At 40.5% G+C, this 23380-nt stretch overlaps 1 long non-coding RNA gene across 1 annotated transcript in view; it reads left to right on the top strand.

Annotated features, from left to right (window-relative positions):
• The window catches only part of LOC309841920, a 59339-nt gene that overhangs the window by 10814 nt on the left and 25145 nt on the right, over positions 1–23380 (top strand). Inside the window, exon 3 of the long non-coding RNA XR_014299404.1 lies at positions 760–867. This is a non-coding gene — a long non-coding RNA (uncharacterized lncRNA). The remainder of the gene's footprint in view (positions 1–759; positions 868–23380) is intronic.

The following is a 23380-nucleotide window of genomic DNA, read 5'->3' as shown; positions in this document are numbered from 1 at the left end:
AGAACTAGAGTAGGGGATTAAAAGTTGAGAACAGTGGGAAACACATGAAGTGACCCTTCCTGAGAGCAAGAAAGCCAATTGGCCAAAGAAATATAATAGAATTGTTGGCAGTGTTGAGTTGAGAGGCCAGAGCTAGTGACCTGAAGATTATAGTCATATCAACGTGTCCTTTTATGTTTCTCAGTTATGGTGTACAGTTGCCTGGATGCAGGCATGGAGGATATGAGCTGTTGAGTTCATCCAAGACTGAAGTTCTTCAAGGCTGATGTTTTGAAATGGTAAAGAGACAAAGGAAATTATGGTATTGGCAAAAGAAGTACTAAAAGTATGGACTATGAAATCTAACCTGGCAGTGAGGGAAGCAGGAGAAGGCTAGTGATTAGAGAAAGTAAAGGGGACCATGAATCAGAGAAGGTTCCCCTTGAGGTCAAGTAATGATCCTAGTGAGAATTGTTTAACAAGCAAACTAGCCATTTTCTAAATTAGGGAGCAGTGTTCTGTGTAAACAGGATGTTTAATTGGAGTTCTTTCTGTTTTAGTTTTGGTTGAGGACCTAAAGACAGAAGAAAACAAAAGGTGCTATAATGAGGCATTATATCACCTATGTGAGACCTGCAAAGAGATGGTCAAATTAGTCTTGTGACCCTTCTCCATCACCCTCCTGGAGTGTGTGCAAACATTGGAATTGAAAAATCGAAAGACAAGTGTTCTTTGGAGAATTTTTGGAGTACCTGGGCTTTTTCTTTTTCTTTTTCCTAGGTGAAGAGAATTGTGCTCCTCTCTCAAATGACATGAGAAAGATACTTTAAGGAAAACATTTGAAGACCTTCAAATGTGCCTCCTTGAGTTTGAAGAGTGTGAGGGCTGGTAAGAGAAGCTCTGACCAAATTAGGTGTATGTGAGGGGAATGAGGTGGGAAGCATGTAAGGCTGTATTGGGAGCAGATTATATATCTACCAGCAGCTAGGCAAGGGTGTGTGAGTATTTCCCCCGGCCCAGATACAGGCCTATGACAGGAACCAGTCTAGAGCTATCCCAGATTCCATGACTAGCTTGAGGGAGTGGGAACTAGATGGTCAGGGACTGAGGAAGAAATTGTAGGAAGCCAGTAGGAGGTAAGAGACATTGCTTCCATCATGGGAGCTTACTGGGGTGTTCCAAGTAGGAAGCATCTCTTCAAAACCCACAAAAATGGCCATCGAAGGAAGGAGTAAGCAATGGAATTTTGCCATCCCATGGTGGATTGTGTCTATGACAACCAAGTGAAACTTTGACAACCTCTCCTTTCTCCTCTTGATCCAGTCCTGGAGTGTACAGAGGCAGCTGAACTGGGAGTAGGGTGAAGAGGAACAAGAACCGACCATAGGTATTCCCTTCTCCCTCCACAGGCTTTCCAGCAAGCAGCAGTAATAAGATGAAGGGAGAGAGGAGCCTTAGCTTTGAATGTGTCTCAAACTCTATTGAACATTTTAATGATTGCACTGAGACTATCTTATGGCTGAGAGTTCTGAGAAGAATTTTTATCACCTGAAAGCCAGAAAAGCTAGTACTCTGCTCTAATAACAAAGAAAACAAAGTAAGAACTCGTTAAGAGAGGTAGTTGAAAGGGCAATTGGAAGCAAAAAGAGAACTTACCTTATAATTCTGCCCTCAAGGTTTGCAGCTTATTCCCTATAATACTGATTACTCCAGATTAGTGAGATAATGCTGGCAAGATCCAGAGTGTAGCTGTGGGAGGGGCAAGCTATGATGGAGTGGAATAGAAGGTCATTGAGGGGGAAGAGATCAAGAAATGAGAGTTCTGGTGTTGGATGAGTCACATCCACATTTGTGGATGGCAAATGTTGAGGTAGAAAGACTACAAGCCATGTGCCCAAGGCCAGTGGTTCTCAAACTTCAGAGTATATTAGAATCACCTAGAGAGCCATTAAAAGATACAGAGACAGGCTTGTTGAAGTAGGATAGAGCCTGGGCTTCTATATATTTTTACCAAGTTTCCAGGTGATCTGGAATATACAATGAAGTTTGAGAACCACTGCCCAATATTTAGTGCAGAGAAGTAACTGTCAGTATATAACAGCACCTACCAGAAAAAAGGAAGAGAGGGTAGTTTAGCCAAATAGCAGGGGGTCCCTCTTTTTAGTTATAAAAAGGTAAGAAAGTAGTGGTCTGGAAACAGGAATGGGGACAAGTAGCTGCCTAACCATTATTTGTGATTACCACTTTTCCTCTCTCCCTCCTTTCCTTCCCTACCACTCTCTTGAGAAAAGTTGTGAGTGTTAAGTGTTGACTTAATGTCTCTTCAGAAAAAGATATGTTGCAGTCCTAATCTTTAGCACCTTAGGATATAAACTTATTTGGACATAGTGTCACAAAAATTTGGAAATAGATGTAATTAGTTAAGATAAAGTCATGCTAGAGTGGAGTAGGCCCCTAATCCAATATAATTGGTGTCCTTAAAAAAAAAAAAAAAAAGGCCATTGCAGACACAGAGAATGCCATCTAAGAAGGAAAGCAGTGATTGGTGTTACACAGCTGTAAACCAAGGAATGCCAAAGGTTTCTGGCCAACCACCAGGAGCTAGAAAGAGGCAAAGAAGGAATCCCTTACAAGTTACAGAGGAAGCAAGGCCATAGTGACACCTTGATTTTGGGTTCCTGGACTTCAGAACTAGAAGACAATACATTTCTGTTGTTTTAAGCTACCCGTTTATGACACTCTGTTATGGCAGCTCTAGAAAGCTAATGTAACAAGATATTCCTTTTTTGGTGAACTACAAATCATCTCTTATATTGTGTTCATGTTGTGTTCCTGTCTCCTTTTCACTGAACTTACAGTGTCAGGACACAGAGAAACCATGTGTGAGTCAATGGATGTCACTAGAACAAGAAAAAGTTCACTGTTTCTCCACATACTTAAGCTGATACACAATATGCTTTATGTTCTTGTTGGAGTAGTGAGCCCACATAGTGGCTTCTGTAATTATTATTGAGAAATGAATCAGTTCATATAAGATGATAACTTAGAGTAGGTGTATGTTAAAGTCATTTTGAAAAAAGGGAAAGAAGCCTATGAAATATATCTATGTGCTACTCTCATAAGAAAGCATTCCAATGAGGAATCTTAAATGTCTTCATCAAAGTGCTGAAGAAACTTCTTGGCAGTCATTTGTAATGGGTTCCACATCCAAAATCCCTCCTCCTCCTCTAATTTTCGTAGCTCTTCTCTTTTTTCCATTATTGGAAGAACGGCCCAGATATCACACTAGGTGAACCCAGAAGAGTCTAAATTCCTGATTTATTTAGCAAAGGCTGCAGAAACCAGCAGAAGGAACATGCCACTCAGAACAGGAACAGAGAGAGGGAGCATATCTCATTAATTTTTCTACAACCCCCCATAGTCCCTAACAGGGGGCAGCTGTCCTCCGACATCTTGGTTCAAGACATACAACACAACCCAGAAATGCTACCTCTAGAAATTTCATTTACAGAAAAACCCTAAAGGGCCAAGTAAAGGACTAAGGTAGCTTATAGATTCTGGAGAGAGTTTAGAGTAATTACTAGCTGAGCTGAGTAGTCCAAGATGAATGTCTGGAAGAGGGATCACATGCTGAATTTTTTCTGTCGGACCTTAAACATGGATAGGGTTCGTTAAAAAGGCATCTGGGCCAGAGATTCTTGTCCCAGCTTTACACATAGATGGTTTCAAAACTCTCTCTCCAGTCATAATCCTGCTTTCTGCAAGACCCTTTCACTTGGATGCTCTGCAGCCACCTGCAGCCCACCATACCAAAAAATTTAGCTCATCTCAGCCCCATCTGCACCCCCCCAAATCTGTCATTCTTGAATTTCCTTTTTATACAGTTTCCTAAACTCCCCGAGTTATTTGCTTGTACTGTCTCAAACTCATTTGTTCCATTTCACCTGCTCTTCAGTCTGTCTTCAGTATCCTTCACATTCCTGAAACTGTCTACTCAAGGCCTCTAGTAACCCTGGTGGCATCCAGTCTAATAGACACTTTACTCTCCTCCTACTCACTTCTCAGTAGCATCAAGCTGCAAACTTCTCAGCTGACCATTCTCCTCTCTTGACCTCTGGTATATTACACATTATGATTTCCTTTCTACTCCCTTTCCCTGTTTCTGTCTCCTTACATTTTCCTCTTCAATCTCTAAAATATGGAGTTCCTCTACTATATCTTTAAAAACCACCAGTATATGCTGATCAACCATATATCTAATAGGCTCCAGACTTGTAAATATAGCTACTAACTTGACATCTCTTTCAACATCTCTCAGGCATTTCAAACATAACACACCCCCAACCAAACTCTTGATTCCCCTTCAAGACCTTTCAAGACCTCCCAGCTCAACCTGTTCTTTCCCAGTCTTCCAACTTAAGAGTCTTCCAAGGCAATGGTGTTTCATTTCATATAATTGCCCAAGCCAGAAACTTCTCCCTTTCCCTCCTCTCCCACATCTGATCCATCTATAAATCCTATGGTTCCTACCTTCACAATAAATCTCAATGTACTTCTCTTCATATCCCTTCTACAACTTTGGTCTAAGCCAAACCAGGTCTCCAAACTGATTTCTCTGACACACTTCTTACTACCCTTGCCCCAGTCCTAGGCTCTTCACCCAGGACAGTCAGAGAGTAAATTAAGAGTTTCTTACTATGACCTACAAAGCCAGGCATGTTTTGACTTTTACTAGCCCCTCCAAGCTCATCTCATTCTATGCTCTCCTGCATGCACAGAACTTAAACCTACTGTCCTTTCATTTCCCTAGACCAGCCCAGCTCTTTCCTGCCTCATGCCTTTTGCATAAATTATTTCTTCACCTTGAACAGTCTGCCTACTCTTTTAATATGCATTCCCTTCACCTAATTACACTTGACATTAGGTACATGGATTGACACACAGTAGGCTGTCAGTATGCATTTGCTGAAATAGGGCCACAAATGGATCTGACCCGAAAATTCCTCCAACCACACTTTGGTCAATGAGTAGGACAAGGTGAAACCACCTACTTTGCCAGAAAATGTCTGTTAGAAAAACAGAATGAAGTTCAGAGAGACATCTAAGACTGGTCTTCCTTTTCCTTCAGGATTCTACCATCTCATTAAGTAAGAAAGTAACCAAAATATGGAAAGAATATTTAACCAGCATGAGACAAGTTAAATGTTTTCAGAAAATGGTAGGGTATAAATCACAAATAATAAATACCCACTTAGGCAGCAGCAGTATGGAAAGATGACTACTTACCAAATAATTAGTATAAGCTCCTGGTTCCCATCATTTTCATCACCAAGGATTTGTTTTATTATCCTTTTCTTATAAGGACCTCATTTTTTTTTAAGATTTTATTTATTCATTTGAGAGAGAGAGCATGGGGGAGGCAGAGGCAGGCAGAGAAGAAAACTCACCACTGAGCTGGGAGCCCAATGTGGGGCTCCATCCTGGGACCTCAGGATCAGGACCTGAGCCAAAGCTGCTTAACTGAGCCACCCAGCTGCTTAACTGAGTCACCCAGGTGCCCCAGGAACTCATATTTTTAAAAACATTTGTCTAATAAACAAAATACATTTATCCTATAATAATTTACTTTTCCATTTCTGATTAGACATATATAACCTTTCATTAGAGCATTTAATAAGCATGCTATGAAAATTGGAAACCAAATGTAGAACCAGGTAGCTTTGTCTTAGTATTGATAGAATTGTTACTGGGCTTTTTGAAATATTTAAAATATCTTGTAAATGCCCATCCCTATTTTATTCAAAGCCTTAGCCTATGTAAAGAAAATAATACACGTGGTTCATTTAGCTCTTTTCTTAAAAAAGGAAAAAAGAAATCTCCCTATGGCTCTTTGCTGTTTAGTAACTGTGAAGTGAATTAGATTCCTTGAGGGAGAGAAACTCTTATCATTGTTGTATTTTGATAATAAGGGAATGGAAGCTTAGATAGTCTATCAGAGCCAAAATACACAACAGGCAGCAGAACACTCTACGTCAGTGTAGGTGCCACTGTGGAATCTAACACGCCTCCTCTTTTCTCCAGTGGTTGCCCTGCAGCAGTAGAGAGAGAAGTGGGGAGGAAGGAAATGAATAAAACTTTCCTTTTGAGTGGAACTGTTGAGTATCTTTTTTTTATCTGGCTTTTGATAGGAAGTATAGCTACATACAAGTCAAAATTAATTTAACCACTAAAAACTCTTTTTCCTCTGTACTTGTTATGTGATTTTAATCATTTTAGACACAATTAGTTCCTAAGTAATTCCCACTAAGGGAAGGAGGAACAGGTAAATATTTTATAGCCATAAGATGAACACTCATTCAAGTGCTTGAAGTGTCTAAAATAAACTTATGATACTTTTCAGGCTGTCAGTTTGAGAACATTTCCTAAAAACGGACCATATCAACAAAATTAGTATTTTTATAGAAGTGTTCAAGATATGCAAGCAAATTGTGTTACATAAGTTCTAAAGAGGAAGAATGTTAATCATATAGTTATTGAGTAATGTAACACCGGAACTCAAGATATTTCAATTCATAATTTTACAAACAGGTGCTGAATCTTGTATATTTTTATAGCTTTAGTGTAGGAAGAAAGCTGTAGTGTAGCTGGTGGAAATTTTATCTTACTAGGCAGATGTTTGATAGATCAAGCTTTTTTATTTATTAATGCACCCCACGGTAGATCCAAATTTTCACTTTTTCCATTAGGATGTTGATAATATCCCCACCTTAAGACCTTAAAAGTCACTACAAATGAACATCTTCCTCCACATTTAAGCCACAGACAAAAGAACTGTAGTGACTCTTCTGAGGTTATATATAGCCTCTGCAGAACTGAAATCCAAAGCTGCAGTTCTTTTTCAGTAGGTATATATACATGTTTCCTTTTATTGTAGTAAAATAGACATAATATAAAATATGCTATTTTAACCATATATTTCAGTGACATTAACTACATTCACAATGCTGTGCAGCCATCACCAAAACTTTTCTATCACCCCAAACAGAAACTCTCTATCACTATATATTTTATGCAACATGTCCAGTAAGTGTTCATTCATTAAACAGTTCATCCACTGACAAATATTTATCAAATACCCCATGCCTATCATGCTGTGCTTGATACTGGAGATGAACAAGGAACAAGATGTGATGAAGAAAAGTGAACAACACAGAGTGGCCCATTTTTAAATATTTTTGCCTTTCTGTGACTGGCCAGGTGACCAATAAAAATTACAGTAATAATATTAATACTTGCCATTTGGTTTAAGAGCTTTATGTGTGTTAATTCATTTAATCCCCACAACAATCCTGTGAACTAGGTACTGTTATTATCCTATTGCCACAGGTGATAAAACTGAGGCAAAGGGAATTTAAGTAATTTGTCCAAGGTCACACAACTAAAAGTGAGAGCTGATCCAACCCAAGAGGATATGTTCAGTGTGTGTGACCTTAAAGCACTACCTGTAACTTTTTAAAAAAATATTTTATTTATTTATTTGACAGAGAGAAAGAGATCACAAGTACGCAGAGAAGGCAGAGAGAGAGGGGGAGGCAGGCTCCCGGCTGAGCAGAGAGCCCAATGTGGGGCCTGATCCCAGGACCCTGAGATCATGACCTGAGCTGAAGGCAGAGGCTTTAACCCACTGAGCCACCCAGGCGCCCCAATCTGTAACTTTTTTAAGGAGATAAATTTTATTGAGGTATAATTTCCATAAAATACACCCACTTTAAGTTATGATTTAATGAGTTTTAACAAGTAAGTAATAACCATTCTACAACCACAGTCAAGAAACCACAATTTTTCATCACCCTAAGATGTTCCCCTGTACCCCTTTATAGTCCAGGCTCCCTGACCCACAACTCCTAGTCTTGGGCAAATAATGTGCTTTCTGTAACTACAGATTTTGCCTTTCTAGAATTTCATATAAATAGAATCATATATATGTACTTTTTTATGTCTAGTTTCTTTTGACCATCAATACTGTTGCATGTGTTAGTAGTTCCTTTAAATAGCTGAGTAATATTCTATTGTATGACTATCTCATAATTTATTAGTTCATCTGCTGACAGACACTTAGATTGTTTGCACCTTTGAATTCTAGGAGTAAAGCTGCTGCCGACTTTTGTACAGGCATATAGTGATACAGGTTTTCATTTGTCTTGGGTAAATAACTGTGAATGGGATTCATGGGTTATAGGATAAGTGTATGTTTAACTTTTTAAGAAACTTCCCAATTATTTTTCAAAGGATTTGTGACACTTTGTGTTCCTACCAGCAATGCATAACAGCTCTAGTTGCTCCATGTCCTTCCCAACAATTGGTATTTCGGTCTTCTTAATTTTAGCCTTTCTAATGGATATGTGATGGTGATCCATTGTGGTATTACTTTACATTTCCCTGAAGACTGATGATATGGAGCATCTTTTCATGTGTTTACTGGTAATTTATATATCTTTATTTGTCAAGTATCTATTCAGATTAGTTGCTCCTTATTTCATTAGATTGCTTCATCTTATACTATTGAGTTGTAGGACTTCTTTATATATTTTGAATACCAGTCTTTTGTGAAATGTACATTTTATAACAATTTCTTCCAATTTTTAGCTTGTCTGTTTATGGCCTTAATATTATCTCAGAATAGAGGTTTTTTAAATTTCAGTTAAGTTCAGTTTATCACTCTTTATGATTTGCCCTTATTTTTTTTTTAAGATTTTATCTATTTATTTGACAGATCACAAGTAGGCAGAGAGAGAGGAGGACAGGCTCCCCGCTGAGCAGAGAGCCGTTTGTGGGACTCTATCCCAGGACCCTGGGATCATGACCTGAGCCAAAGGCAGAGGCTTTAACCCACTGAGCCACCCAGGTGCCCCTACCCTTATTTTTAAGAAACTTTGCCTATCCCAGGTTTAAAGACTTTCTCCTGTGTTTTTAAATGCAGTCTTTTATAAATAAGTATGATGTTAATTGCAGGCTTTTGTAGATGTCCTCATCTACAACTTTGGGAAGTTCCCTTCTCCTGAATTGCTGACAGATTTTATTACAAATGAAACATTTATCAAGTGCTTCTTCTTATCTATTGAGATGAATATATTGTATTTTCCTTTATTCTGTTAATAAGGTAAATTACATTGACCAGTTTTTGTGGTTGATTTGAAATTCATATCCCTCAAGATAAACTTACTGGATCATGGTCTAGTATAATTTTTAATACTGTTGAGTTCTATTTGCTATTATTTTGCTAAGGATCTCTGCATGTACATTCCTAAATGATATTGGTAAGTTGTTTTCTTAGATTTTTAACAAGTTTTGATATTAGTAATGCTGGCTTTGTAAAATGAGTTGGGATATATTCCTTCCTCCCCTCTATTTTTTGAATGACTTTATGTAGAACTGATGATATTTTTCCTTAAATTTTCAATGAAATTCACTAGTAGTAGAGGTTTCTGGGTCTAGACTTGGGCTCAGATTCAGACTTCAATTTTTAAAATAGATATTAGGAATTTAATTCCTTTAATAGACATGAAGCTAAGCATTTTTTCTATTTCTTCTTGAATCAATGTTGATTGTGTCTTTTAAGGAATTTGTTCATTTAAGTTGTCAGTTTATTGATAAATTTATTATACTTTTAACATTTAGAGAATCTGTAGTGAAGTCCTTTCTTTGATTTATAATATTGTTGTCTTTCTTCTTCTTATCTCTTGATTTTATTTATCTCTTCAAAAACCAGCTTTTGGTTTCATTCATTTTCTCTTTTGTCCATGTTTATTTTATTGATTTTTGCTCTAATTATTTTTTCCTTTTGCTTACTTTGGTTTAAAGTCTCTTTAACTTTGGTTTAGAGTTTCTTTTTATAGCTTCTTAAGTTGAAAGCTTGATTCTTGGTTTTGGACATTTTTCTTTTTTAATATAAGATATTAAGGTATAGATCTTCTAAGCATAGCTTTTGCTGTATCCCACAAATTTTGCTGCATTATGCTTTCATTTTCATTACTGTTTGAGATGTTTTCTGGTTTTCCTATTTCTTCATTGGTACACAGGTACAGGATTGTGTAGTGTAATTTCTGAATATTTAGGGATTTCCAGATGTTTTTCTTTTATTGTTTTCTAATTCCTTTGTAGTCAGAGAATGTGCTCTGAGTGATTTCAATGAAGACTTGTTAAAGATCCCAGAATATAGTTAATCTTGATAATTGCTTTGTATGCACTTGAAAAGAATGTGTATTTTGCTATTGTTGGACGGAATAGTTTATAAATGTCAAATAGATCAAGTTGGTTGTTGTACAAGTATTCTATGTCCTTATTGATTTTCTATTTGTTTAATCGATTGTTGGGATATAAGTATTGAAATTTCTTTTTTTTTTTAAAGATTTTATTTATTTATTTGAGAGAGAGACAGTGAGAGAGAGCATGAGCAAGTAGAAGGTCAGAGGGAGAAGCAGACTCCGCATGGAGCTGGGAGCCCGATGCGGGACTCGATCCCAGGACTCCAGGATCATGACCTTAGCTGAAGGCAGTCGTCCAATCAACTGAGCCACCCAGGCATCCCTAAGTATTGAAATTTCTGACTATAATTATGGATTTGCCTATTTTTCCTTGCAGTTCTATTAGTTCTCACTTCACGTATTTTGAAGTTGTTACTATGTGTGATCAAGGACATTCCATTCTGGCTGGTCAGAACTCAAATGTCTTTTACACCTATCTGAGCACCAGATGTTGACTAACAGCTCACCAATCATTATACAAGCTCTTACAATGTGATACTGTGTTTATCAATCAATATAGCCTAGGTTATGCTGTGATAACAAGCAACCCCCAAAGCTCAGTGGCTTAAAACATGTAACAAATGTTTGCTTGTTGTTTTTGTTTTGTTTTCTGTGTTTTTGTTTTGTTTTGGTTTGGTTTGGTTTGGTTTTTTGCTTGTTCCTGCTACAGGCCCACCACATGTTGACTGTGACTATTCTATACCCTCTTCACTTTGAAACTCAGAATGATAGAACAATTTCTGTCTGGAACATTGTTAGTCATTATGGCAGAGGGAAAAGAAAAGATGGCAAACTGTGTACTGGCTCTTAAATTTTCTGCCTCAAAGTGTTGTATGTCACCTCCATTCATATTTCATTGACTAAATCAAGACTCATGGCCACGGCTGACATCTATAGGATTGGAGAGTCTAATCCTCTCCAAGGTGGAAGCATCAAATATTTGTGAATAAAGTAATCTAGCACACTGTGTTAAGCATTTAAACACTTTCTTCTTTAATCTTCCTGGCAGCCTTCTAGAAATAGGTACTATTATATTCTCCACTTTACAGATGAGGAAACTGAGACTCAAAAAAAAAAAAAACCTGGCAAAAGTCAAGTAGTAATCAAATGGTAACAAGGGGTCTGGGTGGCTCAGTCAGTTAAGTGTCTGACTCTTGATTTTGGCTCAGGTCATTATCTCAGGATCTTGAGATCAAGCCCCACGTTGGGCTCCACACTCAGCATGGAGCCTGCTTGAGATTCTCTTTCCCTCTTCCCCTCTCCTGCTCTCACTCTCTCTCTCTATCTCAAATAAATAAATCTTAAAAAAAATCAAATGATAGGGCATGGATTGCTTGTCTGACTCCACTGTCCTGCATAATAAAAAGAAAAAGAAAGAGTGAAGGAGTTTGGGAAGAGAAGAAGAAAGGAAATGAAGGGAGACAATAAAAATATTTGTAAAACTACTTCCTATGGAAATCTGAGCTGGTGATTAGAAAGGGGTTGAAAAAGAATGTAGAAAGGCAGAAAAGAGAAACTCCTATTAACTCAGTTCTCCCAGTCCACACGTCATCTGTCCATCCCAAACCCTATGACCTTATCTCATATCATCACAAGAAAGCCCAGCTCCTGTCTCTCTGTATTCCAAATCCCCAACCCCAATATCTACATTGTGGTTCCCTCAAGTTCCAGTCCATATTAACTGAATATTCTGTTTATATGGTACAAAAGAAAAGAGTTATTACCTAAATTTAGCATTGACCAAGGATACTTCCTTCATTTAACCCTGGTTTGTTGTAAAAATCCCAACACTTGACACTTTTGTGTTATTGGTTCTGGAAACATGTATGTTAGTAATTTATACAAATTCAATTACCCTTTGAGCCAAAGTCTATATCCAAAGCTTTCAGAAGCAATACTGTGAGAATTGGAGGTGGATATAGCTTATTAACATAGTTAGAATTATGATAAAAAATAAACTAAAATATTAGCACATATTTAAAAGGCTTAAAATCTATATTATATAAAATGCTTATACAAAAATAGTTGATTCTCACAAGTAAATGAGCTGGAGGAAGAGTCACTTAATTCAAGAGGAAATAACTAGTAAACAAATATATGAAAACTAGTTCAATCTCGCTAATATAAAATAAATGCAAATTAAAACAATGAAAATTTTATATTTACTATTGGAGAATACAACTTTCTAAATCACTCCTTGGTCACTTTTTTTTTCAGCAAAATTGTTATAATTTTAAAGTGCTGGTGTTACTTTTTGTTGAGAAACATTGGTAGTAAAAATAGAGCAAGCTCATTTGGGTTAAAAGTCACAATATTTAAGCCCAAATTTTTCTGAAATGGACTCTGAACTTGTCCCAGAAGTCTATTGGGGGACTACAGCCACTTGATAAATCTCTGATAGAGAATAGTCTGTCTCTGATGGAAAAGGTGAAGAGGCTATGGGCGGAACCCTAAGAGTCGGTTGGTCACTGAGTGAACTAAAAACCTCCTCACATCTAGGCTCTTGACCTTTATTTAATCCTACTTCCTAGAATGTTTGGAAGAACATATGGGAAAATGTTAAATAAATGAAGATTAGCCATGGCGTTAATTATTATGGAAAAGATTACAAAATGAATGGCCAACAACTGGGGAATAATTAAAAATATGATGTAGGTATTAAAATTCAAATTACAAAGACTACATAGCAACATGGAATATGCTTCTGAGGTAGTGTTAATTGAAGATGGGAGAATGCACCATTGTAATTATTCACCAGAGTTAGAAGGGAGCAGGGTCAAATGATAAGTTAGCTCTGCTGAGGTGACAAGATTCTGAGCACAAGTTCTCTCTCACTTATTTAGATTTATTGTGTAATATAGATAGAATATTTATGTAAAAAGAATTCTATTTTTAGAGAAAAGGAGAAATAGGACACTATGACTTTTCTACTTCTCATTGGAGTCTCTAGGATTTCATTAAAATGCAAAATTTAAAATCATCTTTATTTTTGGTGGATCCTGATAAATATATTATAAGCTTACTCTGAATTTGAATTGATCATCCTCATGAGAGGATTTACATGTAGACAAATAGCTCTTATGTTAATCCATTTAGCTCCAAAGACTATATGGAGAATGTGTACTAATCATATTGTTTACTTGTTAAGTTTTTTTTCAAATCACAGGGAAATAGGCAGGGTGCTTGTGTGGGATACACAACTAATGAATCATTGAACACTACATCAAAATCTAATATGCTGGCTAATTGAACATAATAAAAAAAACACAGGAGGAATTTACATTTCTGTTTTCAATTACAACTACATTTCATGTGAGGAATTATTCTGTTTAAAATAGTGGGCTTAATTGTTAATCTAAACAAGTACAATAAAAACCCAATTTTATCTATGTTTCCAGGTTTTGGATACTCTCAGTATTTTGTTTTGATTTTTGTCACCATCAAATTTATTATTCTAATGGCACTGATATGGCTGAAGGTGCTTACAGTGACAGCGCACAAAGTTTCCTGCCTTTTGGCTTCTGTCCAAAGAAAAAGGTCTATCTGCTTATTCCTTCCCTCTTTCTGGGAGAAAATCCACTATAAGCCATTTACCCAAAATAAACCTCTCAGTGCATTAATATTTCTTTCCTTTTTTTTCCTTTTCTTTTTGGACATTTGAGTTTCTGAAATGGAAAAAAAAAAAAAAGTGTTGCATGTCTCATCTCGCTTCCCTATCGGCCAAATAAGTCTCTGCTGCCAGGGCATGTCTATTGCTTCTGAAATCTTGGAATAAATATCAAAAGAAATGTCATCAAGTGTTCATGTTGAGTGATGGCACTGAGTGTGCCCCAGCACCTGTCAGTTGGAGCATCACTGTCTGGACAGTCTTAAGGTGTCATGGAGAATGTGAGGGCTTGTTGTTATGGTCATTTGTCAGCCAGGTGCAAGGGCTGTGCAGAGTCCCACTCAGGGTGGTGGAGAGGGCTGCCTACAAATTGTCCAGAAAATTATCCAGGGCCGGGATACTTTTCCTTCAGGCCTTTGTACTTGCACGTTCTAGGCACCACCTGGCTAGGGTGGCTGTTGCTGTGGAAGGGATCCCCAGGCAGGATCTACCAGTGGTCAAAAACGTACTGGGGGAAGGTCTTAGCACCAGTGTTGGACCTCAGGCCAGTGATGAAGCCAAAGGATTCATTCACAAGCAGGTAGACCTTCACGACAAACATGGGGGTGCCAGCCACTGGGGACTTGTTAAAGACATGGCCCTACTTCCTGTTCAGGACTCCATAGATGCCACCAACCACTTGTTCCAGACACTGGATCTCCACAAGGTAGATAGAGTCTATGATCCAGGGCTGGTCAGCCTCCTAGCATAAAGTTAGCACCAGGCAGTAGGGATTGATCTGGCCACCCTCGTAGTGGATAGTGTCCACATGCAGAGTCACACTGTAGACATCGAAGTGCACACCACACATATTTTCTTGCCCTTGTCAATATCCTCAGCCAGGCCATCAGGGTAGGGCTTCACGAACAGCTGCCTTCTTGTACAGCTGGCTGTGCTTGTTGGAAAACTTGGACAGAGTTCACCAGACAGGCAGAGCACATTCAACTCCTGACAGTCTAACAGTATGAGACTATGGGGTCAAGATTTCTTGATGGGAATATATGCATGGTCCTCCTCCAGGTCCTTCAGACAGATCTCCAGGTGCAACTCCCTATCTCCTGCAATGGTATGCTCCCCTGACCCCTCAGTGATGCACTGCACCATAGGGTCTGACTTGGCCAGCTGTTTGAGACCCTCCACTAGCTTGGGAAGGTTGGCCAGATTCTTGGTCTTCACACCAACCTGGACAACAGGGCTCAGGCTGAACTTCCTCACCCGTGTATTGTGGGCATGCTCAAAGGTGGTGATGGTGCCAGTCTTCACCAGGAACTAGTCCATGCCCACCAGACCCACCATGTTACCACAAGACACATCTTCAGTTGGCTCCATGTAACAGCAACATCTTCAGGATTGTTCTCTGGATGGGCTTCAGGTACACGGCCTCCTTCTTCCCAGAGGTATAGTTGGGCCCCATGATCCTGACCTTCAGGCCAGTGGACACCAGCCCTGGTCCATCTTGTTCATCATAGCCGCTTGCTACACTCAACAGTAGCCTGCCACGATAACATCTCTGTCTGCACACACACAGCAGACACACAGTCCACTACCACCAAGGCACTGTTGGTGACATGGAGGGCAACAGTCACCTCTGAGAAGACCACATGTCAGGGAGTCGATGAGGTTGATGAGGAAGCTGTAACCATCCTTGTTCTGCTCGATAAAGTTCAAGTAATTCTCTGAGAGCACATAGAAGAGGGAGATAGCCATTGACCTCTTGGTCAATGTGATACAGCATTCCTGCTCATCCTTCCAGGTGTCGGTGAAGCAGGTCTCCCCATTACCAATGGAGGCAATGATACTGGCCTTACACACCAGAGAGTCCATCAGCATGGACTTGCTGTGGTTTACGTGGGCAGTGATGGACATGTTTAGGATGTTGGCCTTCTTCTCCATGATGGCCTGGATCTGATCTACTGTGAAGTTTGTCATGATGGCAGATGGCGGTAGACTCTCCCAGGCAGATCTGAGTGAGATGAGTTGTGCCAAGGATGGTGACAGCAATGGAATAAGAGCTCTCATAGTGTTTTTATTGTACTTTTCAGATTAACAATCGGGTCCATTGCATTATATTTAAAGATACTTCACCTGAGGAGGGGTTGGGAGGTTGAGGAAAATCATTTAGCATAATATTTGGAAATTAATTAAAATACTGTTTACAAACAAATGTACACAACTTTTTGAACACCCTGAGGTGTCTTATTCTAAGCTTTGTATATCACCAATTGGGAAAAAATAGAAAAACCAGCACAGTCTCCCAAACTAGGGGGATGGGAGAATGGAGCAAAAGATAGGAAAGAAGCGAGGAGGAAAAGTTTTTTGTGGCTGTCTTGACTGAAGAAAGTTAGGTTTAAAAGAAGCCTTGAAATGAGTGATGGGGTCAGTGATTGATGGGGGGATTGGAGGAGAGTTAACAGGGTTGGGGAAAGAGCAATGTTCCCTCTAACACTTCTGGGAACAGCTTTCTTGGTATTTATACGTCAAGGCTGAGACCAAAGAGAGGTAGATGAAGCTCTAGAAATGCTTCTCTCTTTTCAGTAGTTCTCCTAGCCCTCAGAGATAACAGCAGAAGTGTGTGTGTGTGTGTGTGTGTGTGTGTGTGGTGGGGGCGGCAGCAGAGGCAGTGGTATGAGGAAGGAGAGAAAAATCTCAGAGAAGATAATGAGGCTGTAGAGTGTGGGAGCACAGAGCAGAAAATATTCTGGTGCTTGAGAGAACAGGAAGGCATATATATAAATGTGTGTGTATCTCTTTTTAGATCCTTTCATTCAGGAGGCATCTCCCTGGAGACTGAGGAAATGGTAGGAGTCCCCTGGGGTGCTGTCAGCCTCACTTGCTGAGCTTCTGGAGAAAGAGTGAAATACTAGGTAAAGGAAATGCCTCCAGCCTACTCCTGGGGAGAGGCAAGACTGGGAGGAGTGGGGAATTAAGAGAAACCCTTGACCTGAATAAGTTAGAGACATTTCCAGATGTGGTTCCCTTCCCACTCGCAACCTCACTGCACTAGCATCCTTGTCAGAAAAGAAAACTGCCTTGTCCTGTGGCCCCTTTCAGCTCCAGGACAGCTGGAAGGATGTTCCCCCACATTTGTGCTCTTACCTTCTTTCCTTTCAGCCAAACCTGAAAGCCCCCAGTGTCAAAGAGGGCCATTCGAGGGACAATGCTAATGACAAGTCCAGGGTGTGTGGTTAGCGGGACTTCAGAAACCATGCTGTGAAACACTCTTCTCAACCCTTGTGTTCATGCTCCTCCTTGAAGGCCTGCCTACCAGAGGTCTGTATCTGACCAGGGCCACCAGGAAAGAGGAAGTTTGTAGGATTGAACCACCACACCATACACTTGCAACAGCCTTCTTTGCCACCCTTTTCATTGAGCTGAAGGCCATTGCTTCACTGCTCTGAGAAATGGGAGCTGGGCTCTAGGCTGTGAAGTGAGTGGTCTGGCCTACCTGGCCTCTAGACGTCCAGTTAAGAGCAGGGTTGAGAGTCTTGGGCAATACAGGGACAAGCAGAAAGCCTAACCTAGACTGGGAATGCATCGTCATCAGTGAAGTGACGCTTGCCGGTGCAGAGTCTAGGGGACTTTTTGAAGCAGAGATGGGGCAGGGGGGAGGCTTAGATAAGGGCCTCCAAGCAGGAAAGGAACCAACAAAGAGGTCAAGCTGGTTCTGGCCAGGCAGGCAATGGGTAGTGGTTATGGGAATGGAAATAGCTGGAGAGAGTTAAGAGCCATTTAGAAGGAAGATCCAGTAATATTGGTGACCACTAGGAAAAGGGGTCTGAAGGAGGAATAAAAAAATGATTCTAAGACTTCTAGCTTAGGAGCCAAGAAGATAGTGGTACTGTTAACACACATAGAAAGGTAGGGAGAGAAAGAAAATTTTAAGTATATGAAATATGAGGTGCCTTTAGGATACCCAGTAGGTACTGGAAGGACTAAGTTTAGAGCGGTCTAGGTTGAAAGTAATATTGGGTCTCATCTGCACAAAGATAAGAAATAAATATAGAGAAAAGGAAGAGGGAGGGAAAGGAGAGTAAGGAGTAAATCTTGGGACAAATTTAAATTTAAGGAGTCCATAAAAGTATCACAAATGGTGGGAGATGAAGGAGAGAAACATTTAGCTCCATGCCAGACAAGAGGCAAGGTCATAGTATTAAGTCAAAACCTTCAAAGACCAGACCAAATGAGGACCAAGAAACAGAAGCAGAGTCAGAGGAAAGTGTTTTCTACAAAGAAGATCTCCACATTCATTCATTATCTATTGAGAACTTGGCTTTTACCCAGGCCCTGAACAAACTGAGGTGAGCACAACTGAGATCCTGTCCTGATTGAGCTTATATCTACTGGAGGAGACAGATATTACACAAAGATTGTGGTCAAAGCTACCAAAAGAAATGAAGCAGGCTTAGCAGAGAGATAGTGATGAGGTGGTCCAAAAAGGTTTCTCTGAGGAGGTGGCATTAACAGAACCCAAAAATGATGGAGTGGGCCATAAAAATATCTGAGGGAGAACATTTCAGGCAGAGGGGGAAAACAGGGGCCAAGCCTGAGTAGGTACACTGCAAGGAAAAGACGGAGCCAGAGGCTGGGTTACAAAGGACCATATAGGCTGCTGAAGACTTCGGATGTTAGCCTATGGGGGCATGCTTGTTGGAGAGTTGAAATAAGACAGCTGTGTGGTGTTACTTCACTCAGAAAAGGGCCACTCTGGATGTCTATCTGGCTGTGGCTTGAAGGGTAGGTCCAGGAAATGTTTAAGAGCATAAGCAGACAGTGAAGAGGTTCTTAAAATGGTTGAAGTGAGGCGTGGTGGTTTGGAGCAGGAGGAATATTGAAAAGCAGCAAGATGGGTATTAGAGGGATGGAGCCATTTAAGAGGGAGACCTCACAGATGCTGTGAAAATCAGGGAGAAATACAACTAAGAGTATGGGGGGAGGAAGGAAACTGTTATGTGAAAGGATAAAATCATTTACACTCGGGCTCCTTAGAAGTTCTGAGGCACAAAGAAGGCAGGCTACTCTGGCCTTCAGCTCACTTTTGTTTTTTTTCTTATTGATCCCTATGGAATAGCTATTGTTATTAGAAGAGGGTGAATTTGTCAATGGTGAAAAAAGATCCGCTTGGGGAGAAAACTTGATTTTGTCTTTCTAGTGTATGACAGGAAAACGTTGACCTCTCCAGATCTCAAGAATATGTCTAAAACAGCGAGCTTTTTATCTCAGAAAAAGTAGAGTCTGGAGGCATTTCCTCCTTAGCTTGATTCCATGGTTTCCTGGACTCTGTGTACCAACATGTGGCGGCCCTCTGTGTCCTCTCCTGAGGGCCACCAGGCTCTTATCCTACCCACACCGGGTAACTTGATCCATCTGGCTCTCCAGTCTGCACACACTAAGTCAGGGTTCTCGAAGTACTCATCTCTGGCCTCTCAAAAGCCTTCAGGGGCCCTTATTGCTTAGAAAGTTGAAATGCCTCTTCTGAATGGCCCCAGCCTACATCTGTGCCCTCTTGGTCTTCTACTCATTCCAGGACCCAGACAAAATGCCACTGCTTGCTATTCTCCAAACATGCACCACCTTTCCCTACCTCTTTGCCTTTGCTCCTGCTCTTCCCCAAGTATTTTTCCCATCCTTCTCTACCTCTAGGAAACTTAGTTACCATTAAAGATCATCTGTAATACACTTTCTCCACCGAATCTTTTGAATATGACCATTGTCCTTAAAATCTTCTCACAACTCATTATTCTTGTGGCACTTGCCAGATTCTTTGTGTGTTGGGGTTACCTGTGTGTTTGTCTTAGTCTCTACTCCCTCCCCACATTAGACGGGGCCTTTAAGGAAAAACTTCCCTTTTCCTCTTGTTTGTCAGTAGCACAAGGCTTTGACCATAATAGGCAGTCAACAAATACTGAATTGGGTTGCTCTTCACATGAGACAAACAAGAATTCTGAGAGAAATCCGAATGTGGGAAAAAGCAACTTGGAAGCAAGTATGCACAAATGTTGGAATATACTGGGAAGAAAACCAGAGAGGCAGCCAGGGAGATGGGCATGGTGGGAAGCCAAACTCATGGGCCTAGCAGCGAAGAAGGCAAAGGTGTAGGGCCAGAACTCCAATGTCACCCTCCTACATGTACCCCAACCTCCTACCAGCCACCCCAAATGGCCCCTAGACTGCAGAAATGATGGGTTCTGCTCTCACCTGAGGTAGTGGCTCTCCTGCTTATAAGCTCTCCCAGGTGGCTTAGGAAAGCCTCTTTTACCTGTCATTTTACATAAAGGCTGCATGAGCAGAACAGCTGATCCCCTCCACTCTTAATTTGTGTGCCTACCCCTAGCTATAAGGACCTTGTTTCACACCAGACCAGTTCAGATGTCCTCCTCATTTATTCTGGTTCTCTTTAATTATTTATCACCGAGAAATTACCCCCAAACTGTGACCTATACTTAGCCATCCAAATAACTTGGCACAACAGACTCCTAATCCCCCAACCTCCACTTCACTATTAGAGCACAAAAGAACCACTACTGTTATTTAATTCAAGTGTCCCCCAACTAGGCTGCAATGAAGAATCAGCTGCATAAATTTCCTGGGTGTTTCTCCCACAGCCTTGGGAATGCTGTTGTACTTTCCGCCCTCATAACTGAGGACTCTGAGGTCAGAGCACTTGGCCATCTGGTCCAAGGTCATGCTGCTGGTGTTGATAACACTTCCTTAACACTTCACAAGGTACCTTATTTCATATGATCCTCCAATAACCCACAAGGTGGGTGTTATTACAGAATCATCCCCAGTTTACAGAGGAAGGAAAGATGCTGCCCAGCAAGCAATTTATCTAAGGTCATTTTTTTTTAAAGATTTTATTTATTTATTTGACAGAGAGAGATCACAAGTAGACAGAGAGGCAGGCAGAGAGAGAGAGGGAAGCAGGCTCCTGCTGAGCAGAGAGCCTGATGCGGGACTCGATCCCAGGACCCTGAGATCACGACCTGAGCCGAAGACAGCGGCTTAACCCACTGAGCCACCCAGGTGCCCTAAGGTCTCATTATTAATGAACAAACCAAACTTGCACCCAGATTTCTTGAGCCCCAGTCTTGCCATCTTTTCACTACAAAATAAGGGTCCTAAGCACAGGCAGGAGGTTGTTGGGGGTGGGTAGGAAGGACAATCCAAATCAGATTCCACATAGTTTGGCTCCCTATTTCTTGCTGTCCTCTCAAAGAAGTGGGTAGTATGCAAATTTATGCATAGACTTATTGCAAGAGTTACGAGGTTTTTTTTTAAGACACACCCAGTTCTTTTTTACCTTTCCGTTCTTTTTTTAAAGATCTTATTTATTTATTTGACACAGAGAGAGAGAGAGAGAGAGAGATCACAAGTAGGCAGAGAGGCAGGCAGAGAGAGAGGGGAAGCAGGCTCCCCACTGAGCAGAGAGCCCAATGCAGGGCTCAATCCCAGGACCCTGAGATCATGACCTGAGCCTAAGGCAGAGACTTACCCCACTGAGCCACCCAGGCACCCCAAGATTTATGAGTTTTATAATGATCAATTTAACTTTTTAAACAGACTTCACTAAGAAAGTGTTCAAATATCCAAAATTAGAAAGAATACCATAATTCCCTATTTATGGAATATCGTGATTCAACAATAATCACAATTTTACCACATTTCATCCAGCTCCTTGTATCATGTCTTTTTTTCTTTGAAGTTCTTATATTTAAATACTTGTAAAGCAAATCCCAGACATCATGTCATTTCTTCCTTTTGTACTTCAGGATGCATCTCGTAAACGTACCCAACCTTTGTATTTGAAGGAATGGGACTTTGCAGGCAGAGCCTGTGACTTCCCTATAGCAGGAGCACAGATTCCAGTGAGCACCACAGATCTGCCCAAGTACACTGGCAGGTCTGTGTTGAACTCTGGCACCAGGTGTGGTTTCTTAATCATCCTGGCTGGCAAACACATTTTGGACTCCATCCAAACTTTCTGACACATTTGGGTGTTGATTTAATACAGCCCCGGTTTGCCAGCTGCTGCTGAGTGCCACCTTACCTGCATAAAGACTGTCAGAAAAGGAAGTAGGGAAGCAGCCTTAAGGCAGCAATTACTCAATTCTTGGTTCACAGGTAGGACCATAACCAATCCCCTCCTTGCAGTAAGGTCACAGAGTAAGGAGTCAGTTGCAGTGTCTAGCACACATCAGGCAGGAAAGAGTAGTCATTTTTAGCAACTACTTGTTAAATATTTGCCTAATCGATGCTAGAGTGCCCACAAGCCACACTAAAATGAGAAGTGCTCTAATACCGCCTCTGCAGAAAAGAGGAGGGTGTGACAAGAGGGTCCTTTTATAGATCACTTCGTTGAGGTTATCTATCTTCCTGCTACTAGTCACCAGCTCTTTCCATCAATACTATGCCTATAAAAGAAAAGTCAGAGTCCTGAAATGTGGAGTGAAACAGGTCCATCTAAAGTTTTAGTCCTAGCCGTTGGCATTGCCTCAATGTGCAGACTTCCTTCGTCTGCCTGGCCAGCACCCCTACTTCCCCCTGCCAGCCCTAACAAGGCATTCTTAGGAAGCTCCAGAATGTCAGCCCACTGAGATTCTTCACCATTCATTCTGCTGACGCACCATCGAACACAGCCTGGACACAGGAACCACACTTTGGGTTAAGTTACCCACACTTCTATTTCTGGGAGACCACTGCATATGTGTGTCCTAAAATGCTTTTGGGAAACAGGAATAGCCAAGCTCGACACATTTTTACAAACACCTACTAGTTTCCACTTTTAATTTGAGTAACAGATACTTGATTACTTAGTAGTTACGTGAAGATCTTAGTCCTGGATTCTGCCACCACCACGCTATCTGACACCCATTGACTCACCTAATTAAATTCTTTCCTCACAGGATCACATTCCAGTTTTCATGTGGGTGAACAGGGACTGAGACAATCAGTGCTGTAGTTATTTTTTAACTCAGATGAATATTGATGTTATCTGATACCAAGATGCATACCCAAAATTGAAATTAAACTGTATGTGGCATCATTTCTAGGTAAATGTGTTTGTCATTACACTACGTTAGAACCACACTGAAAAATTAACTATTTCAGTTACCTAACTGATCGTTTTGTATAAAGGAGGATTTGACAGTTACTACCTATTAAATTTTATCTGAATCAGAGTGGAGGCTAGAGTGAGGCTAGATGAGATGCCTAGGGCACAAAATTTAAGGAGGCATTTATGCACTAGGTCATGCAGCTGTTGACCTTACACTTGCACAATGCTAAGAGTAAATACCTCTTTAAATTTTGCACCTAAGACTCACTTACTTCCCCCTAGTCTTAGCTGTGCTGTAGGCTGGGGCAGCTGGGAGCATAAGTAGCTAACTTATTAAGTTAGAGAGTCTGCCAGTCCAAATCTAGGAGATTCCAATTCCGTACATCTAGGGTGAGG

Source organism: Mustela nivalis, assembly GCF_964662115.1.
Source record: "Mustela nivalis genome assembly, chromosome: 1".
Lineage (NCBI taxonomy): Eukaryota > Metazoa > Chordata > Mammalia > Carnivora > Mustelidae > Mustela > Mustela nivalis.
Note: the sequence above shows the minus strand (reverse complement) of the source record. Positions and strands in the feature narration are given on the sequence as shown.